Source organism: Mustela nivalis (assembly GCF_964662115.1).
Source record: "Mustela nivalis genome assembly, chromosome: 4".
In the NCBI taxonomy this organism is placed as follows: Eukaryota; Metazoa; Chordata; class Mammalia; order Carnivora; family Mustelidae; genus Mustela; species Mustela nivalis.
The window spans coordinates 141,292,942-141,316,012 of record NC_139023.1 but is presented as its reverse complement, the minus strand read 5'-3'; the positions used below and the strand labels follow the sequence as shown (position 1 = coordinate 141,316,012).

The 23,071-nt window shown below is 35.6% G+C and overlaps 1 protein-coding gene across 1 annotated transcript in view; it reads right to left on the bottom strand.

Annotated features, from left to right (window-relative positions):
* IQCM (IQ motif containing M) overlaps positions 1-23,071 on the bottom strand; it is a 436,096-nt gene that overhangs the window by 389,402 nt on the left and 23,623 nt on the right. Inside the window, exon 2 of the mRNA XM_082727609.1 lies at positions 111-336. The gene's annotated coding sequence lies outside the window, so the exon portion shown is untranslated. The remainder of the gene's footprint in view (positions 1-110; positions 337-23,071) is intronic.

Sequence of the window (23,071 nt, the reverse complement as noted above, 5' to 3'; positions counted from 1 at the left end):
TGATACATACAGTACCATATCTAGCATTTATATCTCACTAGGGAAAAAAAAGATCTCTAAGAGGAGTAACACATAGAACAATAAATGCCAGAACACTTATCTTTTCTCACCAATATCTGGTTGAAGGCTTTTCCCTAAGGTATGAGACAGGCAAAAATAAAGTAGGGATCTTCAAGAACCAGAAACAGAAAATAAATGCACAGTGGTAATGGGATGGAAGCTGAAGGTGCTGTCCTAACTCCTGGATGCAGGCAGAGGCTATGTGGAGTTCAGCTGCAGTGGGATACCCTTATCTCTGCACAATTCCCATGTCAGATACAGGATCAGGGCCTGGCTCTGCCAAAAAAAAAAAAAAAAAAAGCCACCAGATAAGAGGAGGCAGAAAACAAAACTCCCAAACCATGCTCGGGAAATCAAAAGCTCTATAACTGAGGACGCAAAAGATACACATGTAGAACTACTAGGACCTAGCCAAACCAGCCACTGGCTCAGAGACAGGATTTGAAATATCATCAGTATTACAAGGGCAGAAGTTCCAAGGAACCAATACAAGACATGGTTCTGGAATGGGAAACATTGTGTCAGCAACAATACTGTGAATCAGAATGTGGTGGGTATAGAAGTAAATAAAATATAAAAATATAAGAAAACTTCTCCACATAACCTTGAAAATTTTTATAAAATAACTTAAAAATTATAGAACACATGTCCAAAACTAACACTAGGAAAGATAGTCAATAAAATCAACAGCTAGAATAGTAAGTCACTCCATAGGAAAGGAAAATGATAAAAGAATATGAAAAAGAATTTAAAATAAGTAGGTTAAGACTCCACCAAAAGGGGCACCTGGGTAGTTCAGTTGGTTAAGCATCTGTCTTTGGCTCAGGGCATGATCTGAGGGTCCTAGGATTGAGACCATTCTGGCTCCCTACTCAGCAGGAGTCTACTTCTCCCTCTGCCCTTCCCCCTGCCCATGTGTGTGATTTCTCTCTCTCAAATAAATAAATAAAATCTTAAAAAAAAAAAAAAAGACTCTACCAAGGACCCAGGAGTTAAGAGAGAGAAGGAAATAATGTTCTTTTTAAAAAGTATAAGAAAAGATGAAACAAAGCTGTCAGAAATAAAGACAAAAATATCAGATCCCTTGGAATAAAATATATTCTTTGAAAAATTTTATAAGGTCAGCATATAGATTAAAATCTAGACAAGATATAGTATAAGGGAATCAGTGACTTAGAAGATAATATTGAGGAAGTTCCCAGAAGATAACAAAAAGAAATATAAATAAAAAGATGAAGTAACAAAACATATAAAACATAGATTGAAAGATCCCAACATGTGTATAAAAGAAGTTCCAGGGGGAAAAGAAAAAGAAAGAAAGAAAGAAAGAAAGAAAGAAAGAAAGAAAGAAAGAAAGAAAGAAAGAAAGAAAGAAATGGATAAAAAGCAATGTTTGAAGTGCCAGTATTGAAAAATGACATGAATCTTGAGATTGAAACTACACTCTGGATGCCAAGCGAGAAAAATAAAAATAAATCCACATCTAGACACATCCTAGCAAGCATCAGGAATGAAGAGGAAAGACTCATCTGTGCTCATTGTCTCTGACTTCTGTCTTCCCATTCTTTTTTGAACCCACTCTCATCAGGCTTTTGCCCTCCCATACTTCTAATGGACTCTGTGATGTGCCAACCAAAGCCTCACAAAGAACTTACTCCCTAGCTGTTGGAAAAGCTCCAGGAGAGAGCTCTCAACTAGGACCCTTCCTCAGCTTGCACTGGCTAAGGTATCACCTTGTCTGAAACGAGGCCCCTTTCCAGGACAGCCCACTTTCAATGACAAGTCAATAAGAGGTTTGTGCAGATCCAGACACCTCACCCCACCGCAATGTTAGAGCTCCCCATGGGATTTGTTGCAACCTTCTCTAGAAGGCATCACAGACCGATTTCCCAAATTCCTGCTTCCCTCCCTCCCCTTCCACAGATGGCAATTCCAAAAGCACTTCCTAACAAACCTCTTGCTTATTATCTCCACCTCCGAGTCTGTCTCCTGGAAAACACAACCTGCCATTCCTTCTATCAAGGTCACTAATGACCTTCATGCTGTTAAATCCAATTGCCGATTCCTAGTCCTTATCTTGGTTCATCTATTAACCGCATTTTATAGCTTTCATCACTGACTCGTTTTGTTTTGTTTTTAAGATTTTATTTATTTATTTGACAGCTAGAGAGAGTATAAGCAGGGGGATTGGAAGGCAGAGGGAGAAGCAGACTTCCGGCTCAGCAGGAAACTGGATGCAGGGCTTGATCCCAGGACCCCGGGTTCATGATCTGAGCCAAAGGCAGATACTTAACCAACTGAGCCACTGAGGCATCCTATCACTGACTCATTCTTGAGATATTGTCTGCATTTGGGTCCTAGGACCTCCCACTGTCCTAGACCTTCTTTTTCCTCCTCCTTAATATCTTTTGCTAGCTCCTCTTCATCTTACTAACCTCAAAATAGCAAAATGTCCCAAAGCTTAGAACTGGAATCTCTTTTCTTTTCCACCACGTATATTTACTTTGTTATTTCATCCAGCCTTGTGGCTTCAAGTACTATCTTTGTGTTTATGATTCACAAATACATATTTTCAGCCTGGTCCTCTCTCCTTGGCTATTTCATATGCCCATCTAAGTGTCATGAAAGCATCTCCAATTTTACATGTTGAAACTGAGTTCCTAATTATCTTCTGATCATTTTCCCAACCTCAGTAAATGTCATTCCATTCTTCCAGTTATCAAAGCCAAACAACCATTCCTGACTGTTTTTTTGTTTGTTTGTTTGTTTTGTTTTACATCCCACATCCTATCCATTAGCTAATCTTAAGCCAGCAATACCTCCAGAATATATTCAGAATCTGATAGCTTCATGCCACCTTCACTATAAACACTCTAGTCCAAACCATCACCATTTCTCACCTAGATTATTAAAGTAACCTCTAACTGGTCTCATTCTGCTTCCTACCCCTATCCTTCAAGCGATTCTCAACCTAGCAACCAGAGCTATCCCACTAAAACCTAAGTCAGATCATGCCATCCATTCAAACCCACTGATGGCTCATACAGCCCTACAGTATCACTTATGTCACTGACCTAATTTTTACCCCAGCCCTTTGTTCACTCTCCTGGGGCTACACTGCTTTCCTGGTTGCTCTAGCCAGGCCAGGCTTGCCCCCAACCTCAAAACATTTGCATTTGCTATTTGCTATGCCTGAAATATTCTTTCCTCAGATCTCCACATGGTACCACTCCCTCACTTCTTGTAGGTGTATACTCAAATGTACCCTCTAAGTAAGGATTTCACCACCCACCTACATACAATTGGGATCCCACTCCCACAACACTCCCTAGCCTGCTGCTTGATTTACTTCCTCCTTAGCACTAATACTATCTAGCAAACCACGTGTTTTCCTTATAATATGGCAGAAACTGCTAGCTGATTTCCAAATGTGTTTTCTCTTCCTCCTAGGCCCACAGCTGAACTACTTTTACCAGGCACCCTTGAAGTTAAATGTGAACAAGTGACTGCATCCTAACCATGAGAATATGGGCCAAAGTGGTGAGTGCCACCTCCAGGCCTAGTCCTTAAAAACCTCCCATACGATCCTCCATGCTCTTTTCCCTCCCTGGCTGCTAGAACATTGGTGACCACAGGACAGCATCAGAACTAATTGTTAAAGATGACAGAGTCTCAAAGTAGAAGCCTGTACCTTGGGAGATCCCTAAGTAGGAACATCCATAAAAGACAGTGTGAAAAATAAAAAATAAAATCTCACAGCATTAAGCCAGTGATAATCAGGGGTTTAATTTATTACAGTGGCTGGCTTTACCTTAGCTAATATATTGACTGGTTATACTGTAAGATCTATGAGTGCAGGGATTTTTTACTAGTTTGTATACTGATGAATACCCAGTGCCTAGAGCACTCACTGTCAATCAATAAATAGTTGAAGGATAATGAATAAATGAATAAAAAACCCATAAATTCTCACAGAGAAAAAATAGGCTATATAGAAAAGGATGACAACTTCGGCAAAACTTCTCATCGGCAATGGTAATTGACAGAAGACAGTATCTTAGAACATCGGGGGAAAAATAACAAGAAACATAAAATTCAGAATCAATCTAAACTATCATATAAAAGTGAGAACAAAATAAGGACTTTCAAAAATACTAAGTCTAAGAAATTTTCACACACACACACCCCAAAAAGGAGTGGTTAATGGACATACTATAGGAAGAAGAAAGTGAGCCCAAAAGCAATGAATAAAATGCATTTAATAATGTTTATAAATTTAAATAACTATTACCTACAAAAACTTCTGAGTAGTTAATATGGATTTTTTTTATGTGGAACTAAAATTTTAAATATAATAACCAAGAAGAGAGTAGGGAAGATCAGAAGGGAACAGTTTTCAAAGGCTTAAAATTTCAGGGCCTTTGTCCTGCTTAAGAAGATAATAAAGAGGGGTGCCTGGGTGGCTCAGTAGGTTAAAGCCTCTGCCTTTGGCTCAGGTCATGATCTCAGGGTCCTGGGATGGAGCTCCGCCATCAGACTCTCTGCTCAGCAGGGAGCCTGCTTCCTCCTCTTTCTCTGCCTGCCTCTCTGCCTATTGTGATCTCTGTCTGTCAAATAAATGAATAAATTTTTTTTTAAAAAAAGGAAGAGAATAAATACACTGAATAATGTTTTAGAAAAAAATTACAGACAAATATTTCCACTAACATGTCAAGGATAATTTCTAATAGAATGGCTATACAAATGCATAGCTCTGAACTATCACAGGAATCTTATAATAATTACTGAAAACTCCATCAAGCCAAAAGAAGGCAAGAAAGGAAGAAAAAAAAACAAAGGAAAAAATGGAAGTTAAATGGAAACATAAAATAAGATGGTAAAATAAATATAAATTCTTAGTAAGTGCCATAAATACAGATTATAACCATCTCTTAACAGAAAAAGATTACAGAATAAGGTAATAAAAATAAAATTCAACTAAAGTGTTGGTTATAAAAGACTGACTTAAAACCAAAGAACACATAAAGACTGGAAATTTATGAAAAAATATTTACCCACAAATAATAATAATAATAATAAAAAGCCGTTGTCATTCTAGCACCACCAAGCAAAAACAGATATTAGGTCAAAATTATTAATAGGAATGAAGAGGTACACTAAGTCATGGCTAAGGAAACAGTGGTTCAAGAAGCTAGGATGATCATGAATTTATTTAAACCTAACAAAATAGCTCCAAACTTTCAATCAATAGAACTACAAGGAAAAAATGTTAAAACAATTGGACAGGGAGATTTTAACATACCACTATTAGAAACATGGATCAAGTACATACAAAAAACTAAGAACGTATATTTAACATTAGATGCTTGATGTAATATATATTTTTATAATCCTCCACAAATAAAAAATAGACATTTTTCAAGTATATTTAAGCATTTAAAAATTTTTTCTTATACTAAATCACATGAAATGTACCAATAAATGTTAAAAATCTGAATAATACAATTGTTACAAATCAATAGTAAAGATAGTTTTTAAAAGTGTACTCCTGAATAACTAATTGGTTAAAGAGTAGATCAAGATGGAAATTATAAGATATTTAGAACAGGGAGTAAATGGAAACACAACAAATTAAACCAGTGGAATGCAGGCATAATATCCAGAAGTAAATTTATTTTCTTAAATGAGTTTATTAAGTGAAATAAGTACTTAAAATCATTATTCAACTTTAACACATATAAAGCAAAAATTATTAAATTCAAAGAAAGTAGAAAAAAGAAATTAATAGAGACATTGGTAAAGATGAATATAACCAAAAACAACTGCAGAAAATAAAACAGTAGAAACTGTCAACAAAACAAACAAAAAATCCTTTGGGAATATTGACAAGACATGCAAGCCTCTATGTACCACAAAGAGAAAGATAAAGAGAGAAATATGGAGGGAGAGAAGGAGAAGAAGAGGAGGAGGAAACAGAAAAGGGAGGGAGGGTCAGAGGGAGGACAGATGGACACAAAAGCAATATTATGAAAAAAAGGAAAAGGTGAAGAGGATGGCAAGAAAAGTCTAGATTTGTTAAGGTGCTGGAGGAACCAAGGAGGCCCAGGTAAGGCAGGACAGTGAAGAAGGCTCAAACATCCGAGAGTAGCATGAAGGCACTGAATCCTATATGGATTATGGAAGAAGAAATATGGAAGAAGAAATCACAGAAAATAAGGGGAAAAGACCACAGAAAAGAGCATGAAACACACTAAAGGAAGAAACAAGTGAAGAGTGGCATAAGGTAACCATATGCTAGCTCTTCAAGTATTTTCCTTTCTAAATGATAAACTAGCATTACATAAAATAAAATCAATTTAGAAAATGACTTTATTAAGAACTATTTATAGAAGATTATAATAATAGAGCGAAAACTGAGGGTGAATTTAATTGTTCTTTTATACATCTGAGTAGCTCATTAACAGAAATCAAGGTATTCATTAAGAAAGCACAGCTGAGGGGCACCTGGGTGACTCAGTGGGTTAAAGCCTCTGCTTTCGGCTCAGGTCATGATCTCAGGGTCCTGGGATTGAGCCCCACATCGGGCTCTCTACTCAGCAGGGAGCCTGCTTCCTCCTCTCTCTCTGCCTGCCTCTCTGACTACTTGTGATCTCTCTGTCTCTGCCAAGTAAATAAATAAAAATCTTTAATTTAAAAAAAAAAAAAAAAAGCACAGCTGATCTTCCTTCACAGAAAATTCCCAAATCCAACTACCCTTTAAGAGTCCAGTTTCTGATTTCATGTGTTAGGGAACACCTTTTAGGTATGAAACATTGATCATTTTGTTTCATTTTTATTAAGTAAAAATAATATAGAAACTACCAATGAAATCAGTGTGTTGTATTTATATATTTTATTTACATGTGTGTATGTATGTATATTTGACATTTCTGAGATAAATCAAAACAGTAGGTTAAGCAAAATTGTGAAGTCAGTCAAAAAAAAAAAAAAAGAACATCAGTATTTGCCTAGATATTCTTCCAGAAATGTTCTTTCCCTTGGAGATACTCTTCCCTGCATGATGCTCTAGAACTATGCCCAAAGGCTTTTATATTTTAACAGGGGGGAAAATATCAAGCATTGATCACTTACCTTTAAGGAATGTATATAAGAAAATATCAGATATTAGCAGATGGAGGACTTTGTTAAACCTTGTAAAACAAGATTTCCTAGTATCCCTAAAATCACAAAATATAGAACCATTACTATTCTGTCAATTCCCTGGACCTATGCCTATGTCAATTCCTATGCCTATAATATATAGGCCAGGATGTGAAAATGAGTTAAGAGTGTTTAGAGTACACTTGTCAGTTCTAATACACTAATTCAGCTCTTCCTTCATACATGGCCTTATTGCTCAACATCAATAAATAAATAAATAAATAAATAATCTCTCTCAATCATGGATCTAGAGTAGTCCCCCACCCTCATCCACACAGGACACTTTGGTACTACAATAGGTGGTACCAAAGCCTAGAATACTGTGGTTTTCCTATATAAATACATTTATGATAAAGTTTAACTATAAATTAGACACAATAAGAGGTTAAACAACAATAATAAAATAGAATAATTATAACAATATACTGTAGTAAAATTAAGGTGAATGTGATCTCTTCAAAATATCTTATTATCCTGTACTTGTCATTTTCTTGTGATGATGTGAGATGATAAAATGTCTACGTGATGAGATGAAGTGAGATGAATGATGCAGGCACTATGCTATATCATTAGGTATTATTGACCTTCTGACAATAAGCCAGAAGGAGGAACATCCACTTCCAGACCATAGTTGACCACCATAAGTGTAAGTGAAACCATAAAAACCAAAACCAGGGTAAAAGGGGACTACCAGGAACACCTGGGTGGCTCAGTCTGTGGGGCATCTGACTCTTAGTTTCAGCTCAGGTTATGATCTCAGGAGTCATGGAATCAAGCCCCACATGGGGCTCCAGCTCAGGACAGAATTTGCTTAAGATTCTCTCCGTCTAAATACAAATCAAAACAACAATGAGATACCACCTTATACCAGTCAGAATGGCTAAAATAAACCAGTCAGGAAAGGACCAGTGTTGGCAAGGATGCAGAGAAAGGGGCACTCTCCTACACTGCTAGTGGGAATGCAAGCTGGTGCAACTACTTTGGAAAATAGTATAAAGGTTCCTCAAAAAGTTGAAAATAGAGCTACCCTAAACCCAGCAATCACACTACTTGGTATTTACCCTAAAGATACAAATGTAGTGATCCAAAGGGGCACATGCACCCTAATGTTTATAGCAGCAATGTCCACAATAGCCAAACTATGGAAAGAGCCTAGAGGTCCATCAACAGATGAAGGGATAAAGAAGATGTGGTATATATATAATACACACACACACACACATACTATGCAGCCATCAAAAAAACTAAATCTGGCCATTTGCCATGACATGGATGGAACTAGAGGGTATTATGCTAAGCAAGATAAGTCGATCAGAGAAAGAGAATTATCATATGATCTCTCTGATATGAGGCATCTCAGAGGCAGCGTGGGGTTCGTGGGGGAAGGGAGGGAAAAATGAAACAAGATGAGATCAGGAGGGAGACAAACCATAAGAGACTCTTAATCTCAGGAAACAAACTGAAGATTGCTGGAAAGTGGGGAGGGATGGGGTGGATGGGTGATGGACATTGGGAAGGGTATATGCTATGGTGAGTGCTGTGAATTGTGTAAGACTGATGATTCACAGACCTGTAGCCCTGAAACACATAATACATTATATGTTAATAAAAAAAGGTTCTCTCCTTCTCCCACCCTCTCCACCCTACCTCCTGTTAACACATGCACACACAGTCACTCTCTCTCAAAAATAAATAAATAAAATTTTAAAAAAATATTACCATATTCATCATATTCATGCTCCTCTTTTAATCAAGGTATCAGTGTCTATAAAATAATATGGTAATAAATAACCCAAAGCCATAAGTCCAACACTAAGTCCCAATGTTACCATTTACACAAGGCAAGCAAGTTTCCCATTTCCTATTCCCACCACAGGGACCCTGTGCTTTCCTCTTTCCTCAGTTTTGTTCATTCTGCTATTTCCACCTGATATCAACTTACCCATTTTCCAAAGAGCAAACAGTCCTGATCTTCCTTAGAGGGACATATCAAAGTCCTCCTTCTGCACAAAGTTTTCTCCTGTCCTCCACATTGGAAATCTTTGTCTCCTAAGAATCCCACAACCCTTATACTACCTCTCATTTATGACACTTGTCCTTTTAAATCTTGTATTATGGTTATTTGTGTGCAAATTTTATTTCCTCTATTACACTAAAAAGTTGTAAGGATAATATTTCTGTCTGAATTATCATTAATATACCACAGAGATCTTTCACAGATCCTAAGAAAATCCTCTAAATTTGTAAAACAATTGATTGTAGCAATTAATTATGTATTTTTTTAGTAATACAAAAAGCCAGTTCCCCAGAAATATATGTACCAAAAACTAGGTTTAGCTGCTAACTTCTTGAATGATATAATCTATTCTTTGGGACCTTGATTTCCCAAACATATAGCATTAATTAATAATGGAAAAAGTTCTTAACTTACAAAATTTATGAAAAAAAGTTACCTGTTATATAAAGTGAAAATTAAGTGCCTTAGAAATATAGGAGATGTGGGGCACCTAGGTGGCCCAGTAGGTTTAAGCCTCTGCCTTCAGCTCAGGTCATGATCTCAGGGTCCTGGGATTGAACCCTACATCAGGCTCTCTGCTCAGCAGGGAGGCTGCTTCCCTTCCTCTCTCTCTGTCGGCCTCTCTGCCTACTTGTGATCTCTGTCTGTCAAATAAATAAATAAAATCTTAAAAAAAAAAAAAAGGAAGACATCTTCTGTGGGGTAGGACTAAATGCTAATTGAAAAGGACATTCTCACTTCATTAAGATGTGAGCACTGAGGACAAAGGCTACAGTATTTCTATATTATAAAGGCATCTTGATCCTGTAGGTTCTGCTCATTGGCCCTCTCTACAAAGCAATCAATGCTGCTTGTAAAAAAATTATATTTAATTGCCTTGTTATTTAATAAGTTTTAGGTATAGTTTCACATGTGGGAGTACAAAAAATAATTTCTAGTTCGAATTAATTTATTAAAAGCCCATTCAGCTGTAATTCAATGATAAGGTTCTCCACAGATCTTACAACCTCTAACAGACAAATCCCAAAATACTTTTTTATTTAAATCACCTTTCCTAATTACTCTTACTAGGAGATCCCAGAGATGATAATCTCTGGCCTATGCAGCAATTTTCAGTAGCAGCTTTAGTAAAAATGTTAGATTTAAATACATATAAACATGGAGTGCAGCTCACATACACACGCACACACTCACAGACACAAAAACACACATATCATACCCATATTCTGGTAACACCATCTGAAGTAAAATCACAAAGACTTTCTGAGTCTTCAATGAGTGAAGCTTAATTGTAAGTGAATTTTATTTAATACTGGCCTTTATCCTAAAAATATAATGGCTTCCTCTTTACACAGAGTCCATCACCTTCACTGTTGTTATCAGAAAGCAGTAAGATGGGTAACACATTATGCAGCCAGTGTACAATATAGCAGGTTTTCAAAACATCAGAAAGAACAAACATCTGCAGTCATTGCAGAGTGTTTTATTTTTGCATGTTGAGCTTAGAATGCATATGAAAATAATATGGAAGAGGTACGATGTTAAAAGGCTCCAAAAGGAAGAAAAGAGGCTTAGAGCAGCACAAAAGCCAACATGCTCCTTCCCTAAACTAGAACACCAGAGAGAATCTCACAGAAGTTTGTAAAATAAGGGTGATTGACGTGTGAAGCCCCCAGAGTACTATGCCAAATCTTTAAATCATGACTTTACTGAAGAGGCACAACAATGTTCTGCACTTAGTACTAATCATATCAATTTCTTAGATAAAGACACTGGGGCTTAGAGAGGTCCAGTAACTTCTTCAAACCCAAAGACCTATAGGAGACAGAGGAAGGATTCAACATGGGATCCCTCTTACTCAAAAACTCAAGCTCTGAACCATTGGGCTTACTGCCTCTGGCTATGAAAGGAATGAACAGAAACTCCCACAGAAAGATGGAATGCCTGAAGAATCTGGAACTCATTTCTTCAATCTAGAAGATTCTCTGCAATGAGGAAAAGAAGGTAAGAGCAGAAAGTATTTGGTCATATCAGTGGTAGAGTTAAGCAAAATGCCCTATTTGCCAGGGAAAGGATGCATTTTCCTTAAAAAAAAAAATCCAAATTTATCCAAAGGGGACATTAAATGAGGATCCTGCTGTGCAGAAAGAGGCACCATAGACATCATAGATGGATAAAAGCTTTACATCCTACAAGTGGTGTTTTAACAAAAATAACAAGTCCTAAGCCACGTATCTCCTGTCAGCTATGGTTTAAATTATTTACCTAAAATTTTATATTTAATTTTTTATTACAGTAACCTTAGCTCAAACTCAACAGAGGCATTGCTTTAACATTTATTTCAAATGAGTATTACAGAAAGCAAAAAAGAACAGAGGAAAAGGGTCATAGAGTAAAATTTCAATTGGCCACCAACCTGGAAAATGATAAAAATGAAGGCAGTTGTCAGCTGCTAAACATAGGGACATGTTTTTCTCTACCTAAGCACTACATAATCACTTTAAACATCTGAAGTACCCCCAAGAATATTACTCCATGAAATTTAAATTTGTGACTAAAGCTTATGAATCTAATATGATGGCAAATACTGGGATCAGAGAAACCAAGAAAAGAAAGACAAAGTCTTTCTGGAAGAATGTTCTCCTTACATGAAGTGTTTGTAAGGAGCAATAAAGAATAAAAATGGCTTTGTTTTATTTTTGTTTTTCAACATTTCCTTAGCAATTCGGGGTCTCTTCTGATTTCATACAAATTTTTGGATTATTTGCTCCAGCTCTTTGAAGAATACCGGTGGAATTTTTATTGGAATGGCATTAAAAGTATAGATTTCTCTAGGCAGTATAGACATTTTAACAATGTTTATTCTTCCAATCCAAGAGCATGGAATGGTCTTCCATATTTTTGTGTCTTCTTCAATTTCTTTCATGAGTGTTCTGTAGTTCCTCAAGTACAGATCCTTTACCTCTTTGGTTAGGTTTATTCCCAGGTATCTTATGGTTCTTGGTGCTATAGTAAATGGAATCAATTCTCTAATTTCCCTTTCTGTATTTTCATTGTTAGTGTATAAGAAGGCCACTGACTTCTGTACATTGATTTTGTTTCCTGCCACATTACTGAATTGCTGTATGAGTTCTAGTAGTTTGGGGGTGGAGACGTTTGGGTTTTCCATATAAAGAATCATGTCATCTGCGAAGAGAGTGAGTTTGACTTCTTCATTGCCAATTTGGATACCTTTTATTTCTCTTTGTTGTCTGATTGCTGTTGCTAGAACAAGAGTGTTGAGTGGGCATCCTTGAACAAGAGTGGTGAGAGTGGGCATCCTTGTCGTGTTCCTGATCTCAAAGGGAAGGCTGCAAGCTTTTTCCCATTGAGGATGATATTTGCTGTGGGTCTTTCATAGGTAGATTTTATGAAGTTCAGGAATGTTCCCTCTATCCCTATACTTTGAAGCATTTTAATCAGGAACGGGTGCTGGATTTTGTCAAATGCTTTTTCTGCATCAATTGAGAGGATCATGTGGTACCTTATTTCAAGCTTTACTACAAAGCTGTGATCACCAAGACAGCATGGTACTGGCATAAAAACAGACACATAGACCAGTGGAACAGAGTAGAGAGCCCAGATATGGACCCTCAACTCTATGGTTAAATAATCTTCGACAAAACAGGAAAAAATATACAGTGGAAAAAAGTCTCTTCAATAAATGGTGCTGGGGAAACTGGGCAGCTATATGTAGAAGAATGGAACTCAACCATTCTCTTACACCGTACACAAAGATAAACTCAAAATGGATAAAAGACCTCAACGTGAGACAGGAATCCATCAGAATCCTAGAGGAGAACACAGGCAGCCATCTCTCCAATATCAGCCACAGCAACTTCTTTCAAGATATGTCTCCAAAGGCAAAGGAAACAAAAGCCAAAATAAACTTCTGGGACTTCATCAAAATCAAAAGCTTCTGCACCACAAAGGAAACAGTCAAGAAAACAAAGAGGCAACCCACGGAATGGGAGAAGATATTTGCAAATGACAGTACAGTCAAAAGGTTGATATCCAGGATCTATAAAGAACTCCTCAAACTCAACACACACAAAACAGATAATCATATCCAAAAATGGGCAGAAGATATGAACAGACACTTCTCCAATGAAGACATACAAATGGCTCTCAGACACATGAAAAAATGTTCATCACTAGCCATCAGGGAGATTCAAATTAAAACCACATTGAGATATCACCTTACACCACTTAGAATGGCCAAAATTAGCAAGACAGGAAACAATGTGTGTTGGAGGGGATGTGGAGAAAGGGGAACCCTCTTACAGTGTTGGTGGGAATGCAAGTTGGTGCAGCCTCTTTGGAGAACAGTGTGGAGATTCCAAAAGAAATTAAAAATGGAGCTTCCCTATGACCCTGCAACTGACGACTGGTTATTTAGCCCAAAGATACAGATGTAGTGAAAAGAAGGGCCATCTGCACCCCAATGTTTATAGTAGCAATGGCCACGGTTGCCAAACTGTGGAAAGAACCAAGATGCCATTCAACGGACGAATGAATAAGGAAGATGTGGTCCATATACACTATGGAGTATTATGCCTCCATCAGAAAGGATGAATACCCAACTTTTGTAGCAACATGGATGGGACTGGAGGAGATTATGCTGAGTGAAATAAGTCAAGCAGAGAGAGTTAATTATCATATGGTTTCACTTATTTGTGGAGCATAACAAATAGCATGGTGGACATGGGGAGTTAGGAGAAGGGAGTTGGGGGAAATTGGAAGGGGAGGTGAACCATGAGAAACTATGGACTCTGAAAAACAATCTGAGGGGTTTTAAGTGGTGGGAGGGTGGGAGGTTGGGGGAACCAGGTGGTGGATACTAGAAAGGGCACAGATTGCATGGAGCACTGGGTGTGGTACAAAAACAATGAATACTGTTATGTTGAAAATAAATTAAAAAAAAATTTTTTTAATGGCTTTGTTATGAAGTAGGATGCAGCAGATACTGACCAAGGTAAGACAGTGTGAGAGCTATGAAAGAAGAATCAAAGATGAAGTATTTTTTAAAATAAGAAGAAAAAAGATAAAATGCTCTGTGTTAACTCAGTTTTTAAAATTTCTATGATTTGCTAAAAAAAAAAAAAAAAAAAGAAAGAAAGAAAAAAAGAAAAGAAAAAATCACAATGAGGTGTCTGGGTGGCTCAGTCAGTTAATCATCCATCTTTGGACCAAACAGGTCCTGGAATCAAGCTCCAAGACAGGCTCCCTGCTAAAGCAGGGAGAAGTAGGGAGCCTTCTCCCTGAGAAGCAGGTTCCCTCTGCTGCTCCCCTGTTTGTGCTCATGCACATTCTCTCTGTCTCTCTCTCTCTGTTAAGTAAATAAATAAAATCTTAAAAAAAAAAAAATCACAGAACATTTACTACTTTTCTACCACTACTCAGTAACTGGCAGATTTATTATGAAGGCATCTTAGCTTACCAAAAATAGTTAATGAAAATAGGAAATTCAGTGAGTCCCCATAAGCATAGGACTTGGTTCTTAGGTTTGCAAGTCAAAAAACTCACTACATATTACTTCCTGATTTTTATATTTAATATCACTACTACTGTTCTTTCCACATTAACAGAAAAATGCTACAAAAGAAAGGATTAATATTGACCTCAATAGTAGTAAAGACATTTTTTGTTACTTTACCCAGAGCTAATTAAAACATTTTTACCTGATGATATTGTTAACAAAAAAAAAGTATTAGGTTCAAAATAATATGTAAGGAATGGCCATATTTTGTAAAAAAATGAAAATAAATTTGACGTGACTTCATGATCTTTTTTCTTTTTGTTCATTTTTATTTTCTAATTTTCCTAAAAACAACAGGCATTACTCATATTTTTTTAAAATAGGGAATAGGAAGAAGTAAAAGCTAATGAGATGATTTTCATTAGCCAAAATAATCTATCACCAAAATGGCAATTTATCCATTTCTTATAGTAACTCTCATGAAGATCTTCACAGGAACAGATGTTGCCCAGACATTACTATCAAAGTATTACACTTGATGACACCTTGCCTGAAAAAATTTGGCACAGACAGATTTTTGTGGTTTTGTTGAAATTCTTGATTTTTCAAAGATCCAAGATTATCTTTTATTCATTTCGAAATACCTCTCATATATTTTTTCTTTCATGATAGTTAATTATATCTTAGTATGGTTTGCTCCTGGTGTCATATTCAGCTTCTGTCATTTCAAAATTATACTAGCTGAGTCACTTCTAAAAGAGATGGCTGTAAATAGCAAATTCCGTCCATGTATGGTGCCAACATCAGTTTTAAAGGGTGATATTACCTGAACTTGACCCTAGTTTCAAGAGTGCATCTTGTTTGAGGGCTTGTGGTCTTTTCTCCACTGATTATGTTGGTTACAGTAAAAATTTTAGTATTGTAACTGTGTGCTTTAGCTCTGAATATTTAATGGTCTGCTGAACTGTGCTATCATCACTGCTGATAATTAGTCTCTGTCATCAAGATGACAAGTTAAACTGGCTTTTGAAGAATTGCAATCTCTATGCGTAAATATTCTTTTGAAAAATAAGAGAATGAATGGCAGCATAGGAGGGACAAGAGACACATTTAACAAAAAGGTAGATAGCATAAAATAGATTTTTATAAATGTATATGTACTAAGGGGTTATGTTTTAGAGTTTAGAGTACTTACTACTTTTAATTTACATACCTGGCCTAATTTTAGTTACATGGGCCAAGAGAACTCTGTATAAAATGAGTGGGATAACTACTCAATGTCTCAAGGAAAGTAACTCACAGCCATGATTTAGGAAATTTTATCATCTCTCTAAATTCCTAGAAAGATAACTCAACAGGAGATGAGGTTCTTTTCGCACATCTTGCTTTTATTAAACTTTTATTTCACACACACACAAAAATGTGAAGAGGTGAGTAGATTAAACTGTTAGTAATCATGCCTTCAGCAGACATAATTTCACAATCACTATTAAACCTTTTATAATTTGAAGACAGGATTAACTGCAACACCAGGAGGCAGAGTGACCTTGCCCCATCCACAATCTGTGATAACACAGTTAGAAACTGAAAAGTTTATTCACTAGATAAGTCATTTACAATGAGTCATCTGATTTTCTAGCCTATCTTTGGATTGTTACAGGCATAATAAATTATACCAATAACAACCACAGTCAACAAGAAAAAAAAAAAATTAAGTAGAGACAGAATGTCAAATGTCATTGCATTACTTAAAAATTTCTAGACAAGTGCATTTTAAAGTTAAAATAAAACCCTATTTAGGATCAATTGTCTGAACAGCCCACACACCCTCTCTTACTTGAACATCAGCTGCCAAGAGTTCTAACATGCAGAATCCAGCCTGTGACATTTCTGTCTATAATGGGATTATCCCAATATTTTCCCCACCCCTATCAGGGTAAGGTTACTCAGCAACTGTAGCACTTAAAAGAGAGATCAAGGGTCATTAAGGAAACTACTCATAAGATTTGGCAATTGAATCATGTTTTTACTGAAGTCTTAAGTTATATAAATTCTCTGTGATATATTACTTGGCACTAAGAGTTATGAACAAAACAGCTGACAAGCTTGAGCCTTTGGGCAGTTTATATAGCTTGCTCACCAGGACAACTGAATTCTTTGCAGCATCTGAGACTAAATTTATAAAAATATTTATGGATAGTTTAAACTGTTTAGGGCTATTACATTTAGATCACACACTTTAGACGGAATATTAAAATCTCAACAGATTTTAAGGAGTAAATATCCAATTTTCCATAATAAAGGCTCCACTGTCATTTGTACTTAACAATTTATACATACAAGAAATTTTCATTACCATAAGCATCGCTACTATATTAAAACTTACCTAAACTACAGGTTTTTCTCAATAAAGATCCATACTTGCCAAGTTTTCATTTTTGGTCTTTTCTCTCATTGTGAACAGCTTTAGTGGAATTTATTTATACCTATAAATTCAAATACTTTCTATGGACTGATATCACCTGAGTTCTATAACCATATATTTAACTGTCTGTTGGACATAGGCCCCAGGGGGGTCTATCCAGATTCTGGATTCTATCCAGAATCACAAACTCAACTTGACCAGATAAAGCCCGTTATCTTTTATATCCAAAATGTGTCCTTCTCTATATCCTTACAAATAAAACTACCAACCATTCAGACCCAGCATTTTAATGGGGCATGATGGACTGGCCAGAACCCTGAAAGTGCAAAGTAAGATCAGAAACCTACTGTGTAAAACACTGAGCTCAAAAATGTGTGGTGTTCTTAAAAAAAATGTTTTTAAAGTGTGGTGTTCAATAGCTAAAAGAGATTAAAGGTAAAAGGATAGAAAGGCTCTTCTAAAAAACTAAAAAAGGAAAAAATACTTTCCAGCTCCTTCATTTGAGCAATCATTAAGACAAATCAAACAGATACAAGAAAAATAAAGTAAAACCTACAGATATATACACACATATCATAAAATATGCAAAATGCAGATATACATAAAATACATATAAAAATACACATAATAATATACATAAAAAATCCCCACAAAATATTAGTAAAATGTAGCTAATAAAATATACAAGGATAATACATCATAACAAAATGAAGCTTATCCCAGTAATACAAGAATATTTATCAAATATTAATAAATGTACTTATTAACAAGTGAAAAGAGAAAAACCATATGATCATTTCAAAAGATTCAGAAAATTTTTTTTACAAAACCCAACATCCATTCTTTAATCATCATCATCACCACCATCATCATTATCATTTGTAGCAGGCTATGAACAGAAGTATAGAATGAATAGGAATTTCCTTGAACTGATAAAGAGCACCTAGGAAAAATCTACAGGTAACATCATACATAATGGCAGAAGACTGAACAACATTCTCCCCAGAGCAGGAAAAAGGCAAGGATGCCTGCTCTTATCACTGTTCTATAGCATTGTACTACAAGTTCTAATCAATGTAATAAGGCAAAGAAAATAAAATGAAAGTCATCCAGACTAGAAAAGAAAACAAATTAGCACTGCTTATCCTGTGCTCTTGCTACTGCACATCTAATTTTATGATTTATATTTTCTTTCATTTTTTTGGTTAAGTTTGTTCCTAGGTATTTTATTATTTTTGGTGTGATTGTAAATGAGGTTGTTTAGTTTCTCTTTTTGCTAGTTCATTATTAGTGTATACAAATACAACAGGTTGCTGTATATTAATTTTGTGCCCTATAACTTTCCTGAATTAATTTATTAGTTCTAGTAGTTTTTTGGTGGTATCTTTTGGGTTTTCTATATACAGTATCATGTCATCTGCTTATAGTAAAACTTTTATCTCTTCCTTAGCTATGTGGATGCTTTTCATTTATTTTTCTTGTCTGATTGGTGTGGCTAGGACTTCCAGCATTATATTGCATAAAAATAGACCCCAAGTCCTTTCTTTATATATTATAAATAGCAAAAAATAAAAGTTCCACAATTAAATTTAGAACGAGAACATTTATCAGAGATTATGTAATTCCTATGAAAAATACTATTTTGGGGGGTCAGATGACCCCAGGGAACTTCTGTTAGATACACTGAATATCACTGTGTGCCAAGAATGTTCATGGCAACCACTTTAAAATCTGTTGTTTTTAAAAATGTCTTATTTAATTTTCTCCTTAGAATTAGTATTTAAATATCTGTCTCTGTCAAAGACCATGCTTTATCACAGAATGGAAGTAGAATGAAGGCAAAAGACTAAAGAAAAAGACTGCATTAAAATAGTTGTCTTCTACTTAAATATTATACTGTCTTTTAAAGAGTCTTTTATTAATAAAGCCAAAGAATTTATTCACTTTCAGTGTGAAAGTTATCTCTCCAAAACTATCCATAGTTGAGTATAATTTCTTTCTAATTTTATTTGGGAGATAATACAGATTAATAAAGTTCTTTCATCTTTCATTATTTATATAGTTGTTGGTTGGTTACTTAGTTCAAGCTTCCTCTTTATAATAATGCTTTGAAATGTGTCAAATTAAGTTCTATTTATCTTTTTATGCAGTTACACTGTAGGTCTTATATTGTGTGTGTATATGGACATGTGTATAATTTCTAAAAATGCAGCTATACATTCACTCATAAACAGACCTCTGATGAGTAAGAAAGTAAAAATTCTTGTGTTTAATAATGAATTGTTATAACACACTTTTATGACCTTCACTAAAAATCAGTCATGCTGAGGGATTTTTAAAATTCTAATGGGGGTAGCACTGGAGGAATTTTACTTTAAAAGGAAATAATCACATTTTCTTTTAGCAGGAGGATCCTATTTCCCATTTCATTCAGTCCAATCTCTGTTTGAACCTGTTGTTCCAGTTCTGTCCAGTTAGTTGTGCATTTGTCCTGGTAAAAGTGTCCTGGTTTGGCTGATCAACTACATGGTTACCCTATCTTTTAGAGATTACTATGAGACTTAAGAAATGTTCAAATGTTTTGATCTAATAATCCCTCAAGAAATATATTCAAAAAATAATCACAGACGTAGAGATAAACATTTGCATATAAACATGTCCATTATGCGATCATTCATGGTCACAAAAATATAAATAACTTAAAGGACAACAACTGAAGAACTGGTATATAAGAAAAGGTTCATAAATAAATGGAATACATCCTAAAAATAAGAAAGTTCAAAATATAATTTTAACAGGGGTGACTGGGTGGCTCAGTTGGTTAAGCAGCTGCCTTCTGCTCAGGTCATGATCCCAGGGTCCTGGAATCAAGACCTGCATCAGACTCCCTGCTCAATGGGAGGCCTGCTTCTCCTTCTCCGATTCCCCCCTGTGTTCCCGCTCTCCTTGTGTCTCTCTCTGTCAAATAAATAAATAAAATCTAAAAAAAAAAAAAAGAATATATTTTTTGTATTATATATAATACAAAATATTATATATTTTGTGTGTGTGTGTGTGTGTGTGTGTGTGTGTGTATTTCATGAAACAAACTGAGGGTTCCTGGGAGGTGGCTGATAGGGTTAGGGTGGCTGGGTTATGGACATTGGGGAGGGTATGCTATGATGAGTGCTGTGAAATATGTAAGCCTGATGATTCAGGCTTATTTGTACCCCTGGGGCAAATAACACATTATATGTGAATAATATATATATAGTTATATATACAATATATAATATAAATATATAATGATATATATTTTTATATAATACATAATTTTTACAGAAAAAAAGTAAAAAAGTATTTATAATATAATCCCTTCTCTACTACATATATTTCATACATACACACACATACCATTTATAAAAGTACAAATACCTAAAAATACCTACAAATACCTAAAATGATGAATTGTTATCTCTGAGTAATGATTATGAATCATATTTTTCCTAAAATTTTACTATATTTTTAAATTTTTCTTTAATGATAATTTTATAATCAGAAAAAATAAACATTACTATGATAGCAGGAAAGAATGATAAAAGATCCACCAGGTTGGAGTTTTGGCAACGGAGAGACCAGTTTCAGTAAGCAAACGAAGCATAAAGCAAGAATCATTTTTTAAAACAACATGGTAACATTGGTTACTAACATAGATCATTTTCTGTGCTGTCATTCTTTTCAAGCATTACTAATCCCAACAGTAATTCAAACAGAAAAAAGTGTCTAAAACCAACATAGTATATAGTCTTACTTAAACTTATAACAACTCAATGTTACCTTGAGTATTACACCGTAGGCACTTTTAAAAGAAACATTTTTTTAAGTGGAATATACTTAGAGGACAGCAATTAAGATCAATTTTTTTTAGACTTGAATGTCTTATGAAGAACATGTAAGGACACTGGGAATGCTTATCCTAAGAAAGAAAAATTTAAGCAAACACAGGTTTTGTGTCATCTAGTGAGGAAAATGGCTAATGATTAGAGCTAACTAAGATTGAAATGGGATCTTTCCTCAAGCAGTAAGTTCCCCTTCCTACCCACTTGGGGACTCTTACCCATTCATTAAATATATGTAAGGTCACGGGCAAAAGAACCTACTTGACAACTAATTTGGAATATACTGTTGTTTGTAGAGATACTTTTCTTAATCTTCTGTCAGAAAAACTAAACATCAGATGGGTATTTAGACTAAATGTTCTCTAATGACCCCTCCAAACTGGCATGACATGGCTTTAGGTGTCCTAAGACCAATTTCAGTGTGGGAACAGGGGGTGGCCTCACATACAATAGCAAGCAATTCTTGAACACCAGATGGATGTCCAAGAATTCAACTCAATTCTGATACTACCTATGCTGGTGAAACTACCAGATCACACAGGTTAAGGATTCAGTCCCACAAGACTGCCCCTACAACTCTCACTTTAGATGCCAGTTGTAAGCCCCAGGCTGTTTATTTGTGCTTCCAATTGATCAACTACATATTGGAAGTTCCAACAATCTCCTCCTTAGGTTCAATTATTTGTTATAAGGGCTCATAGAACCCAGAGAAACACTTATTTATGTTTACCAGTTTATTAAAGATACTATAAAAAGCACCTATCAATAGCCAAAAGAAGAAATACTTAGGGCAAGATCTCAAAGGAGCTTCTGTCCTCACGGAGCTTGGGGCCTCGCTTGGTGGCACACAGAAGCATTCTGGTTCCCCAAGCATGGAAGCTCTCAAGAAAAAAAAGGCTAAAAAGCTATTTAATTTTATGAAGGTTTCATAACATAGTCATAATTGCCTAAGTCTTTGGTCCTTGGTTGATTGAGTCTCCAGTCTGTCTCCCCTCCTTGGTGGTCAGGCAGTCAGACTGAAGTTCCATGCCTCTACTCACATGATTGGTCCTTCTGGCAATTAGCCTTTGCCCTTGGGTGGGGTCCAAAAGTCACTTTCATTAATAATAAGATACTCATTTCACTTTTATGGTTCTGAAGCATATTCAGGAATTGAAGATAAAGACCAAATATGTCTGAGAACTATATTTTGATCATCTGTATGACCAAAGTGAATGATTCAAAATTAAGTAACCATTGCCAAGAGATTCACTTAAAATAGTCAAAAGGACACTGAAGAGGCTGGGTCTATACACATCTCTTTCTTCCATCTGTCTCCAGTTTCATTTCTCCAACACCATGAACTTTTGACTTTTGTCAGTTATAACTCCACCACTTCCTAGAACATATCCTTCTACTCTGGACTAAGATAGATAATGCTGTATCAGTAGCTAAGTAGCTAATTGTGTTATTAGGCAGCCAGTTTAAACTCTGCCAGAACCAATCATAATTCTTCCAAAACAAATTATATAAACCTATGATTTTTGCCTTTATAAGCCTGCACTCCACTCACACTTTTAATTTCAGGTGTCTGTGTCTCTCAGATTGTGATCCCTAGGACCCTAATTAAATGCTTTCGGTTGCTTAATAGCTTCTTCTTCTTCTTCTTAGTCAACACCATATACGTATTTTTTTTTATAAATCATTACATCACAATATGATGTTAATATTCCTGAGATGTGATCCACATTACTCCAATTTAGTTATAGCGAACTGTTACGACACAGCTGATGTTCCATCATTTACTAGTCAGTCAGCGATTATTTTCAGCCACTTCATTATTCATTAGCACTCCCACTATAAGTGGAGGGGGCGGAGAGAAGTTCAAACAAATGAGGTGACTCTTGTGCATGTCAAAAGTTAAAATGAAAGACTTCATGTAAGAGATCAGTATTACTGGACAAAGGGGTAAATGAGTATTATGAGTATGCTTC